Here is a 14,312-nt window from a genome sequence, read left to right as displayed (position 1 = left end):
TAAATCAACAGTAACTTTTTTCTAAGGTTGTTGTTTACAAGGATGGAGGTATGACATTAGGCCTTCAACCAGGGGTGTGGCAGCTGCTGCCCTTGAAGCCTTGCCACCTAAGATGCCTTTTACTCCCATGCAATTAATGCAGACTAAATAAGTCATAGCTAATGATTGATTCAAATATTAATTGTAGCATATGAATGAAGCCAGTGTAGTAATGTCATTATTTGAGAAAGAAAGAAATGAGCTATTCTGTAAATGCACATTTGTCCTCTCGATAATTAGGTGGTGCCACACATTAGTGAGCTCTTGCCCTCCCTTTGCCATCCCATGTCCAAAACCTTGGACTGGACTGAGTAGGAGTGACTAATCACCAAGAACACCAAGAACAAGGGCCTATAAAAGCTGTAAATCTAAGTACTCTGATAGAAGCAGCACTCAGTACATGGCTGTGCTGTACTCCACCTCAGAGCAACAGCAGCAGCACAGAGAAGAATAACTCTATTTAAAGACTGTGGATTAGTCTGTTATATCCTATAACACATTTCTGGTAAGGTCTTCACTTAAATGTTTTTTTTTTCATGGTCTCAAAAGGTGTCAAAATCATAAAGCGGTCCTCTGTTCTTCTTTTTTAAATTGGACTGAAACAGCCTAGCCTAAGCTAAGCTAACGGGGCTGGCCAAGTGCTCCATATCTGGGTTACACATTCACACACATACACGCACGTACGCACGCCTTTACACACACACACACACACACACACACGCACACACACACAGACGGGAGGTGGGAACACACACATACACAGTGTGAGAGAGAGAGAGAGAGCTAGTAGCTCGGCTGCAGCAGACGCCGTCGTGCTAGTGGAGGTGAAGCGGGCGCAGGGAGCAGGGAGCCCGGCAGCAGCAGCGCGGACAGCCGCTCACTTCCGCTGCCCATCCGGCGCACAGTAAGTCCGCTTTCTGCCCAACACAGAGCGAGGCTTAGCCGCGGGATGCGGGGGGAATTTGGCCGGAACGAAAAGGGCACATCGGATCACAGACTGACATTCATTTACAACATTAAAAAAACACTTAAAAAGCGCTTGTACTACTTTGTCATTTGATTAAAACAGCTCGATTTGAACTACACCAGCGTTTGGCAGTTGAGTCACAGCTGGACTGCTGTGGGAAAAAGTGTTATAGACAGATAGAGCGCGCGCGCGGCAGGTTCGCAGAGGGAAGCCGGGCAGGGAGCGCTCGCGCCGGCTCTGAGTTTAAAGCGAGAGCGCTGGAGAACTGCGCCACTCATCAGCTGCACGCACGCACGCACGCGCGCGCGCACACACACGCACGCACGCACACACACTACGCTACGCTACACTCCTGTACTGTAACCTACTTTTACAACGTCAGTGCTTCGACGTGGCTTTTTTTTTTTTTTTTTGCACTTTCTGTCTGTGCGTGAAAACACAATCGCGGAAGTTGTAAGCGGCGCTGATCTCTCGCAGGAGCAACCTACACACACACACACACACACACACACACACGGAGCACCGCGATCACTGGGAACATTCAGTCACATTTCCAACAGTTACGCACGCGCTAAGACGTGTTTGTGTGCACTCGGTGAAATTCGTGTGTGTGTGTGTGTGTGTCGCGCAGCTTCATTGAGGTTTGTTCCCGTGGTGCACATCGGGTCCAGTTATATAACGGGCTGCTGGGATCCCTGATAGCGCTGACAGGCTTCCCCCCCTCCCATTGTTTACATTTATATAACTCGTACCATGTGCATTAGATAAATGAGTGCATTAGAAAGGTTGTTGCAGATATAAAATATAATGCATTTTGTCCAGACAGTTCATATGTGCGTTATGACGTGCAACCATTTGCTGCACATAAGTTTTGCCAACTAGAGCAGAAAAAAATCTCCAGAGACTCTCGCGGAGGCGTTGGAGCATCTGTAGCAACCAGCAGGAACTGTTGCTAATGCAGACACCATATATAATGCACCAGTTTGTAAATCACCCCCATATCAGCTTTCTCTACCAGTCTATCTATCTATCTATCTATCTGTCTATCTATCTATCTATGTCTTTCTATGTAAGAAAACAAAGTTGCAATATGCAAATGACTCACGTGACCAATCAATAATTGTTTTTTAATTATATTCTACTCTAGAGTTCCCCAGGCTGTCCTTTTGGAGAAACCCTTACCTTAAGTCCCCACAGGCAGGTGACAAGTCCCTGGTGCTGCTTTGAGTGCTGCTACATCTTTACAGGGGAAAGTAGTTAGTGCATGCTCAAAAAGGTGCTGGAACTTTCCAGATGACGTCATCGACTGGTTTGCATGTTGTTGAATTGATTACATGATTATTTGCATATCAAAACATGCTACATGAAAGAGGAAGCTGCTGAAGACACTTAGAATAGAAGAAGAGTTTTATTAGAATAGAAAATGATAGATTTTTAGTCATTTTTTATAGAAAGAAGTTGGTCATGGCACCACAAACTAACGAATTACATATTTAGAAAGTAGTCAAACCAACTATTCTCTCGAAAATGAAGACAAAAAAGAATAAGCTGTAGTAAGTAGTTGACAAATGGACATGAAGGAAAACAGATTTACTTAATTATAAATAAGAAGAGAGTTTGAAATGAAGAATAAAGATGGATGGGTGATGAGTGACTGGCTGTTGGGACCAATAGTGATTAGTGATTTGTCATTGGGAACAATGTCTTTGTCTTCTTTGGGCATTTAGTGACCGAATCAGTGTGACTGAGCTTTATTGGCAGATTAGCAAAGCAAGCTAACTGTACTAGATACATACACTAACTAGTAGCACCGGCGATCTCTGCTACTTCCTTCCAATCTTGATTTTTCTTACCAGTGTCTCTATACACAGTTAATGAAACGTTATACCGTACATGACGGGATAGGATGAAAGGTTTTGTTACATTTTGCATGTTAAATGGTAGATGGGAACTAATTGCAGTTAGCAACTAAAATTGTGAGTGGGAAACTGAAGAAACGGCGGACAACACACGCCATAGGATTGGTCCAGGATCATTCAACCTAATAGTTTGGATTCTGTTGCTTTGTCACATCATACCTACTTTGCATAGAATGGAGAAAATCTCAATTCACATGTCGTTTGTTGCTTGCCATTATTGCTGAAATTGCAGATGTAGATAGAAAATGAATGGCCCTCTGTTGCTTTGTTGGCTTCTCTTTCAGAAAATGTTCTAATTATGAACCTTTTTAAAAAGCGAAACTTGTTAACTGCAAGAACCAATTGTATAGAGGAGTAGGATGCACTGATTAGATAAGTACGTTGAACTGGTATCGGATCAGATTTTGCAGTCCAATCCACGTATTTATTTTATGCATGCTGTGAACACGGCTGACCTGTTTAGATTTTTTAATACAAAAGTCAGTTAGCTAAGTTACTTAGGATTCTTCTTCTTAAACAGCGTGAAACAGAAATAAAAAAAAAACTGCAACATGATTTTAGGGTGAAGCGTGATATTTAGGCATGAAATAACATTCTACTTTAGTTTTACTAATTGATATTAGACTGTAATATCAATCACATGATATTATTGTTTCCTGCCTGTGTGTCCATGGTGACAGTCAAAAATCAAAAGATGTGCCAAAGAGAGGCATGGCATTCTGATGAAAGACTTGCGTACTGACGTAGCTTGAACGATACTGTTGAATCAGTATTGGTTATCTGCTGATTCTCAGAGGTCTGATAATGGTATTGCATTTTTCCTACAATGCACGAGTGCATTCATGTGATCAAAAAAACCCAAATAATTTTGGTCACAGTAATGCTGCTTAATTTTTTATCCATGTCACATCAAATGTTTGCCAGGTTCTAAATGTTGCAGAGTATTTACAATTTTAATATATAGTCATGCAATTGTGTAGCCCTACTATAAAAATACACCGTTGTGCAAACAAGATCATGATGCCGCTAAGGGCATATTGTTGTATTTTCTCCTTGCAAAGCTGCTTTGTTGTGTGTTATTCTGATGTGAGTATTCCTGTAGAATTTTATGAGTTTTTTAGTTGCTTAAAACATTTGTGTGTTTTATGTTACGGTGATCCGGGAGCACAAATGTCCTCGGCACTGCTTACGTTTAATTGTTAATGAGTTGTAATGAAGACACAGTGTGTGGTCTAATCAAGAGTGCTCTTGTGTGGCAGCTTATTTGTCTTGAGTTACAACACACAGACACACATACAAACGTAGCTACTGATTCCTTAGTGATCATTCTTGTCAGTGTTTCTTTTTAACTGCATCTGCACTTTTAAGGGCACTGAAAGTGTTCTAACGGGCTTGGTTGCTGAACCATGCAGAGGGAGTGACAGGTGCAGGCAAGGCTAACCTTTCACGCTCGAGTGCCAGTGAAATATGGAGGGACACACCTCCACCTGCAGATAGTGCTTACATAAGGCCGCAGTGATTGACGGGGACAGGATCAGCCAATGGCTAAAGCGAGCCAGCTGAACCAGAAATTTGTTTACACACCAGAGGGGAGGGACGAACAGCAACCTGGCTTCACCTTGTTCCCGAGAACACACTGTAAAATGAGGCCTATCCAGACAAGCTCTCAGCACACACTCCCTCACAGGTTTGCGTGCAAAAGCAGACAAGCCAAGCCATGCTGTTTGTCACTAAAGACACAGATCACTCTGTTTAATGGCTGTTTTATCAGGACACTCAACTTTACAAATGCACCAATAATTGGTTATGTGATATACCTTAGTACTCAGCAAGCATTATATTGCCATAATGGATACCTTACAATATCACCACTGTCCCTGTGTGCCTTCTGTACAGATAGAATTATTTGAGCAAAGCATGCACATGCACACTTGCAGTATAAAGTTCTTTTCATTTAGGAGAAAAGTAGCAAACTTCTTACTGTATTTTGGCCACCTTTGAAAATTGTATCACATGTACCTTTCTTAAAGGCAATTCTAGTACTGTTAAACTCCAGCGTCAACACTTTGGTTAGGCTGTTCCTATAAATTTTTCATCACTGGAACGTCTTCAGGACTCCAAGATGGCATCATTCCACCACATCTTTGAATATTTTTCTGTAACAGAGTGTAAGTTATTTTATTCTTCACATAAAATACCTAGCTAGCTTCAACCTGTTGTCCAGAGAATGCAAGTTTGAATACTGACGATGCCATAGCCATCAGTGGCTGGAAGTCCAAAAGAGTAAAATACTCTTTATCTCTTTCCTGTCAATCGCAGCAACACTAGCCATCTGTGAGCTCATGTATGCAGTAGACGATGGATAGTGCTGTCTTCTGAGTGTGTTACTTTGTCCTGTGACGCAGCACGAGCAGCAGTTCAAAAAGATGTGGTAGCTGGCTTCAAATGTCATGGAGGAAGCATGCGCTAGCCCTCACCTTTCCTGGTTGTAGCTGTCATATGATACGGGAGAGCTGGCTGGTGACAATTGGCCAAGACCAAATTAGAGAGAAACCGGTGCCAGGCGCTGTTGTATCTACCAACATATTTTGACAAAATAGGTCCCTTTAAACATGTCAGTGGATCTGGGCCCCCACCCAGTCTGGGAGTGTCCGCTGCACCCCCCAACCCCCCAGTAATGGGCAGTAATGTGTGCAGGTCCTGGCCTAGTAATTTAGTAATTTGGAAGCTTGTGAGTTCAGAGAACCACTGCTGAATCCTTGAGCAAGATCCCTAATTTAATCCCTAATCTCATCTCAGTTGTAAGTCACGTTGCATAAAGATGTCTGCCAAATGAGTCAGTTGTACTTTGCTCGTTGATATACCTCACTTTTCACATTAAAAGATCCAGGGAACTCGTCACAGTGACAAAGTATAAGCAGACAAAAGAAAACTACCCGGATGGAGTTGGAGTAAAATGTTCTGGTTCCAACCCTTCCCAGCCAGCCATCTTTCATCCTAGCTTTATTCATCTACTCCCCTTCATGGGTGAAGTACACGGACGAAAGCCACTTTTGTACTATAGCACTGACGAGAGGTTTTTGATGTCAAGATGAAAAACATTCCTTTCTCCAGTGAGTGGATGTCGGCATGCAGGCCATTCTTCTTCCTTGCAACTCCCAGCGGTGACTTAGTGCACGGATTCCATCTGTGCTTTCAATTTGGAATGTAACAATGTGCAAAAGTGGAAATTGTAGTTCATGGAGCTAAGCTGCACATATTAAGATCACGGGAGCAATGTTAGTACTGCATACTGCAATTCAGAGGAAGTTCTCAAATAAATTGTGCACACGTGAATCAACAATGTGTAATTCTTTCATTTATCTTCAGTAACTACTTTAAGTCAGGGTTATGCTGGATATGGAGCCTTTTGTGGGAATGCTGGACACGAGGTGAAATACACACTGGATGGGACACAGATGTGTTGTACTATAGGTATATTTCTGGACAGTCAGGAGTCACCTTAATGAGCTATAAAATGTCATACAGTAGTGAGTAGTGCTGATGACTCAGTGTATGCAATACAGGAAATCAATGGTTTATGTCCTGAATGGTCATTTTCACTCATGCTTTTTTTACTCTTGGCCATTTGCCCTGATAGTTTGTTAAAGCTGTTTTCGGGCCCATGAGAGGAGTCCAGAGAACCCATCCCTGGTCCTCTTGAAAACGGTGGTCATGAGCTCAACCAAGGTCCAGTCTGCATCACTTATGTTAATGTTAAATGTCATGTCATGTTGAATTAAAAACAAAAGTGCTTGAATGTGGGTACCACAGGAAAAAAAGCAAATGCAGGAACCTAGAGCCTACCATTTTGCAAACCTGCATGCACAAAAATGATGTATGGAATTGCGCAATTGATCCATGGTTCGTTAGTAATGTGAAAGCAAACCTGTGATTATGAGCCCCTCCCCCAAACGAGCCCAGAATCGGTCCTAGGTACGGACTCAAGTATTTGGGCCAAGTGTGTAAACGCCCTAAGGCATGCATTACTGTGAGCTGTGGATGACTCCCATATTGCTTTGTAATTCTTCTTGATGGGTTTATTCATAAAGCAGCTCTGTTCCCTTCAAGTTAAAAGAATTGCAGCTGTATGTAAAACTAGGCCTGAGTGCGTTTTCTTAGAACTGTTGCTCATGTTAAACCATATCACCCTGCTTTTAATCCTCGCTGTTGGTCTAGATTCACATTCAATACAGTTCTCTCTATAGTGTGATGGAACAGAGGAAGTCTCCCAGCAACCCTGGAGTCTGTGTGTAATGAGGAACTTAGCAGAAAAACATGACTGAAAACAGCCTTCTATTCTTAGCTGTCTTACCATCAGTCTCGTGTTTCACTTGCTCATTCGAACAATTCTTGTAGTATGACCAAATTACTCCCTTGTCACTACCTCTGTTCCTTCCTTAACCACAAGCCAGAGTTGTGCACAATATAGTGCACACTACATGAAGGGGTGGACATAAATGTACTGACCAGCCTACAAGAGAATGCTTGCACATTCCAATTTAATTATAGCCCGGAAGAAGAATTATTTAGGCTGAAAAGTATTCACTAGCAAAATTTAATCCCAAACTTTGCACTTGTTAGCTAGTAAAGTGTGTTAATTTCGAATGGTATTAATCAGGGGTTAATAGATTATGGTGTGATGAAAGTATGAAATACTTTCTCATTAATTGAAGGGAAGTACCACACCATAAAGCACAATACTGTACAATAATACAGAACAGAGTTGGTTGATGTCTGGGTGCAGCAGGTGGTGGGATTTGGGAACATGTAGCAAGCTGCATTTGTAGCATCAATGCACCAAGAAATATGTATCCACATTGAATGATATTAATGGCAATGGTGAGTAAAATACTGTTACTAGGTGTCCCATGCGCACAGGCTAGTCACTTGTCCTCTGCACTTGTCCTTCGAATCTCAGCCTGTATGGAGTTTCACATGTTTCACATGCAAAATCATGTGCTAAATTGCCCCTAGGTGTGAATGTGTGTGAATGTGTGTGTATGGCGCCTTGCGATGGACTGGTGGCCCATCCGAGGTGAATTCCCCCACCTTGCGCGCAGTGTTCCCAGGACAGGCTCCGGATCCACAGCGACCCTGACCAGGAGAAAGCAGTTATTGAAGATGAATGGAGGAATGAATGAGTTGGATTTGGACTGAGTATGGAGTTAAACAATATACTAATTTTGCCCAAGTTAGTTTGGACGGCATTGAAGAGTCCTACAGTAGCAAGCGGGTAAAGGCAATTAGTGTTCCCACCTTGCTGATATATTTAGGAGCTAATATGCACCATTAAACACAAGTATCCACAAATATAAGGCAAAGGTTCTCCTTTGCTTCAAAAACTCCATCCATGAAGAGTCCTGACCATCTATTTTCAAGTCCTCCCAACATTATGGATTACCTGTGATGCACAGTCAGGGTTGGATTACAAGCTTTAGTAACCGCTGAATGACAGGGCTAAACAGTGTCTCATTGCAGAGGAGGGAGGACAGGGAGGAGAAGATGTGAAGCCCCTGGCGGAGAACAGGCATGATGGGCAAGGGTGGCACAGAAAGCCAGTGCCATGCGGCTTAAACTTCACTGGTGACATGAGCAGTGAGTGCGTCCAGTGTGAAGGAGGATATGCATCAAGAAAGGAATTCAATAACAGGAAAGCAGCACTGATAGAAACAATCTGTGGAATAGCGAAACCCACCCTTACAACTGTTATTTTTGGCTTGCTATAACCATTCCTTATTATGCATGCTTTCTTAGTCCTATGACATGCACTGGCTAGCAACTAATTCACCCCAAGGTGTTTGGACTCTTTTTCAATAATCGGAGCATGTTGCAAACTTTACTACAGGCTTTTCTACTCACAAATACACTGCTGCAAAGTAATTTCCTGGAGTTGAACTTGGGACGTTGGGAGAAGTAGTAAAGAGATGACAGGCTGACGTACTGCATGCAGAGATAAGACTGGAGCTACAGCACTGCCCATTTCTGTTCCATTTCCCCTCCTGGGTCAAGTCATGTGGGTAGTAAGAGAGTGTGTGTTTAGAAAGAGAGACTCTGTCTCCACCTCTGCTGTTCTCCACGTGTCATCTCTCTGAAGTCTTCCCTGAGAGCGTGTAGGGGAGGCAGCCAGAGCAGCATTCCTGCCTTCCACATCTCTGGGGAGTTTCTTCCTTTTTCCATCAGCCTTTCCAAACAAGGGTGTGCTGCCTAGCCGGAGGTACCTGAAAAATCAACATTCGCACATTTCTGAAGTTCTCTGTGATCTCAGGCATGATATACCACTTACTTTGGTTAGGCATCTGCTTAATTAATGGTTATTTCTTGTATCATTTAAGATGTTTCTTAACTCTGGAACTGCTTCAAAAATATGTATATTTTTTACATGTTTGAGAGAGTTGAAGCTCTGATTCTGGCAGTGATAAACATTATTTGTTGGTAAATAGCATGCAGAGAGTCCGCAGTGGTGAGTGTGTAGAAGCAGCACTCAGATGGAGAGGCAGGTTGAATGAGCAGCAGGAAGTGGACTGATGAGGCCTGACATAGATAAATGAGGCTAATCTTTGGACCACACCGTGATGCTCTATTCTAGGCATGGAGAGAAGGGGAGGGGGGGAGCTACTGTACATAACCAGTATGCTGATTTGTATCACAAAATTGAATTATGATAATCAAACTGCCATTAAACGGTCATATGAGTATGTGGATAGATGGAAGGAAGATGGATGGATGGAATGGGAGTAAATTGGTAGATGGGGGGAAAGATGAATGGATGGAAGGAAGGATGGATGGACGGGTGGATAGACACATGGATAAAAAGAAGGGACGGTGGGTGAATGGATAGATGGAAGGAGGGTAAGGTGGATGAATAGATGGGAGTAAGGGAGGAAAGGCTTGATGGATGGAAGGTTGGATAGATGGACAGAGGGAGGGAAACAGGATGAATGAATAGGTAAAAATAAAGGAAGAAAGGAAGGCTGGTTATATGTAAGAATGTATGTATGGATGTATGTATCAAAATCAGGAAGGGGAAGGGATGAATAGATAGAAATTAGGGAATTATGGGTGGAGCAAAAGGAAGTCTGAATAAAACAAGATGAAAAAGGTAGGAGGGTGGGTTGGAAGGATGAGTAGATGTCATGAGGTTAGAATTTGAGGATGATGAAGGAAAGTAGAATAAATGGATGGTGCAAGTGAATGGATATATACTGTATGGTGGATGGATGGAGATAGGAATGGAGATAGGGTGGATGGATGGAGGATAGGAATGAAGATGGAGTGGATGGATGGATAGATATATGGATAAAGGAAAGGCTCTAAGGGATCTAAATCTAAAAGCACTATACTACTAATCCTCAGTTCAGTGAAAGGGAGTGGGATGGATGGATGAAATGTTTGATTCTTTTCATTTTGATAAGTTACCACCTAAAACTAAACATCGCAGTTAATCACAATGAAGAATTACCCATTAAAAGTATTACACAGTTGATATTAATTATGATAATTATGCACACAATATACAAGAAACAATATTTTCTCACAGTTTATTGCAATTTTAAAGATGTTCGCTTCTACATAACTATGTAAATCTTTCAATTTACCAATTACCTTTCTACGTAATTGATTACGTCTTAAATACTAAAAATACACCCTTACTACTTTGATATCATAAATCTCTCAATAACATGAACTCATTTTCCCTGTGTCTAAATAATAGATTGAGAGATTAGATTTTGTCTGAAAATCTACTTCTATAAAAGTTCACAGCATGAAGGTCTCATACCCTGCACAAAGACTGCTCACATTTATTCACACCTGACCTTGACAGGGCTAGACAGAAAGGTGTGGAGAGTCTCTTTTTCTGAGCCTGTCTGACTGAAGCAGTCACAGAAATGCAGAGAGCGCAAACACACACACACACACACACACACACACACACTCACACACACACACCCAGTAAAGATGTGTGTACTGTAAGCCTAAGGAAAACAGATGTGTGATAAACCGACTGCTGTGTTGGCATAGGGAACCACTGACTCTTTCTGTTTTACTCTGTGCATCATGGAAATCCATATTGAGTGTAGTAAAATAAAATCACTGCTCTCTGGCCATCATAAGAGCTCCACACTAGATTATTTTAGCACTTGCTAGTTAAACTGGAGAGGGCAGTGATTGTGCTGAAGTATTGTATACGGACATTTGATGGGCCAGAAGAAGAAATGGTGCTGATTTGGTGCTGGCTTTCATGGTGATATTAGCGTGCTAGCAAGAGGAAAAACTATGAAAGTGATCACTTCAGCTTTTCGTATTCTTTTCATATCATGTCCTCTGATTTCGGCCATCTGTTTTTTCTAATTTGGAGAGAACAACAAGATTAGCCATGATGAATATAAGCAATCTGTGTTCATGTTATATCTGTTATCCCGGTCTGGCCGATGCTAGTTAGCTATCAGTAAAGCAGACTTGTTAGCTAATGGTTAGCTAGGCAGCTTGCAGACTAGCTAGCATCTAGCCTGCATTATAATTATAGATTGAAAATATAAGAGTTGCTCTTCTGCTTTAGCTAAGATGCTAGAAAAGTTCTTCCTTCCTATTTTTTGGCACAGCAACAAATAAGAAAAGGTGCACGTAAACTGTTCTTGTGTCTCCATCTTGACAAACCATTAGCAGCCTTTTTTCCCCCAAGCACCTGATATTACCGTAAAACATGTATACACACACACTCCAGTTTATACCACAGCAGGCTTAACCATGCTGGAGTGCAAAACAATGTTTTTAATCATGTTCTAATTGTAATTACCATTAAAATGATTTAAGGTGTTGGATTTTACATGCTGTCGTATGCCTATTTTTGAAAGTCAATATTATTTTGGTCTTTTTTCTTTTTCTGCCAAAAAAAAGTGCCTCTTCACTGCAGTGAGAAAAGAGCTGAACTTTTTCAGTAGTATCAGTAATAAGTTAGCTGATGTTATCTACACTGCCACAGTGTACATAATGTCTTATATATGATATATGCACTGGAGGTATTAAATAACAAAAACAATAGTGTCTGAATACTTATTTCGCCTCACTGTACTTGTCTAATGTTAAATAATACAAACATACATGTATAGATTTTATTTCACTTTAATAAACTCATAGCATTTTCTGTCTACCTTGGCAGAGACAGAGGCCGCCTGTTTCAAGCGAGAAAATTGAGTCGAGACGAGCGGTTACTAATGTGAGATGGGGAAGGGGGCGGGGCTTCCTGGAGGTGTCAGTTAATATCAGAGAGTACAAAAAACTCCTGCGCAACTGTCAGTCATTCCAGATTCATGTTCATTACCTCATTGACCTTTTCGGAGTATTTTTTGAGTGATAACTTGTAGCTGCATTCCCCAGTGATAAAATACAGAGCAACTACACAAAATGCATAATGGATGGCATTTGATAATGACATTTTAGTGGTAATTTTTTATCCAACATGCAAAAAGAGAAGTTAGAATAGAATAGAAGCTAGAAGTGATGTATGCTACTTGGGATATTTTAGACCTAGCTGAACCTAGTTTGTGATAGGAGTGGGCAATATGGTAGAAATATCATATCATAATAGACAGCTCATCTATTCATCTACTCAAAAGGCAAGTGATAGATGTACTGATGATACCTGCAATACTTTTGGAACATGTATCATCACATAAATTATCATGATTTCATGAACATTTTGTCATTTTACATAGGTCTAGTCAGTGACATGAATGAAGTTATGAAGTAACATCCATTATTATTAACGACAACTGTGTCAATTCTGGGTGAGAAATTAGATGTTTGTCTGTCTGTAGTTAGTACCGTTTGCTGATGTTACACACTGTGTAATTTGAAAAGAGCTTGGGTTAACACAAAACACACACACACAGGCATTTATAGTGGGTGCTTTTCCGTCAGGGAAGTGAGATGAGCTGGCCCTCATTAATGACTGAATTGTATGGGGATAGTGTGTGGGCAAGCAGGCATGCATGAGCATGATAATATTCATACATGTCACAGGTTTGTGCTAAACCTGGCAAGCCTACAGTTTTAGCACCCATACTGGCTCTATTAAATAGAACGTCAGTATAGTCCTTTTTCCATATTTTATAACATTCTGTTAGAAATGTTCACAGTATGTGTTAGTCTGGCTGTACTTTCTTTTCAAAGAAACAGATCAGAGTGACCCAGAGCCGAGCTGGAGAGGACAGTGTCTGCTTGCAGAAGTGCGCACTCCAGGGAGCATGCTTCTGTGCAGCGTTGTGGTCCAGGGGTCACAGATGGTTTGGGTACAGTGGGAGGTCTGCTGTTCCCGTTGCTCGGCAGATTACATCAGAACGTGCATGCCAGAGAGGGGCTGGAGGATCCTCTTTTTCCTCTGGGGAAAATGATTTGATTTGCATGCTTATATTCCCATAAACTTATTTACGCATTGCACAGGACTGGCTAGCTTTAGTCCCTGTGTGAGCACAGCTTTGGCGTCTTGCACACAGTTAGTGATAAATAGATAATGGGCTACAGTGTGCTGCTGAGCGCAGAGTGTTGGGATAATTCCCTGAAGTGCTTTTTGCACCATTTTGAGAACCCCCCCCCCCCCCCAAAAAAAACCCAGAATAAATTCTCACTTTGGTTTTCCCCCTGCTGAATCAGAGAGTTCACACAAAACGAGAGCAGAAGCTTCCAAATGAGAGTCTTTTTTTTTTTTTTTTTTTTTTTTTTTTTTTTTTTTAAACCCAACCAAATGATATGTTCCAGATCTCACTCTTACTACTGAAAGCTGTTGGATTAGCGATTTGCATTGAACTGCAAAATGTGCTCTGGGTTTTAAAACACTTTGCCAAGTGTAGCACATGACCTCTCCATTAACACTGGTATTTCTTCAGCTTGCCTGCTGCTTCTAGGGAAATTATGCATTTCTTGTTTTTGTTTTTTTCATCTTCTAAATTTTTTTTTATAATTTTTTTTATTCATTTAACCCGATGTCATCCTAATCTCCTGCTTTAGTCATTCTGAACTAGACAAGAGCATTCTTTTATTTGAATGGTCGCTGTTTGCTCTTTTCATGGTAAAAGGTTGCCTGACCTCACAGTTTGTTTTATTGACTGTCCACAAGCACTGTGTCCAAGTTACACTCCTTTTTTCCCCTCCCTTCTCTTCTGTGAATTATTCAGAAACAAGGGGACATTTTCCAGCAGCTTTTGCCGTTGGCTAATGCCTCTGGTTTTCCAAGAGGTGATGAAATGATACCATGCTGCCATGCACGCGAAGCATGATGAATGCTTTTCTCACACAACACAATTTAATGGCTTTTATTATTAAATTTGCTCACCTCTCACAGAGCACTA

General features: G+C 41.4%; 1 protein-coding gene across 5 annotated transcripts in view; it reads left to right on the top strand.

The window, feature by feature from the left end:
* The first annotated feature begins 426 nt into the window (after nt 1-426).
* atxn1a (ataxin 1a) overlaps nt 427-14,312 on the top strand; it is a 102,052-nt gene continuing 88,166 nt past the window's right edge. For 2 of the 5 annotated variants that reach the window (XM_034298601.2, XM_053228378.1), the window contains exon 1: nt 722-943. The gene's annotated coding sequence lies outside the window, so the exon portion shown is untranslated. Of the gene's footprint in view, nt 545-721; nt 944-14,312 lie in introns of those variants that run through there. The other 3 variants (XM_053228379.1, XM_026929690.3, XR_003403657.3) reach the window with 3 other exon arrangements.

Source organism: Pangasianodon hypophthalmus, chromosome 23 (assembly GCF_027358585.1).
Source record: "Pangasianodon hypophthalmus isolate fPanHyp1 chromosome 23, fPanHyp1.pri, whole genome shotgun sequence".
In the NCBI taxonomy this organism is placed as follows: Eukaryota; Metazoa; Chordata; class Actinopteri; order Siluriformes; family Pangasiidae; genus Pangasianodon; species Pangasianodon hypophthalmus.
This window is presented reverse-complemented; position numbering and strand designations above follow the sequence as displayed.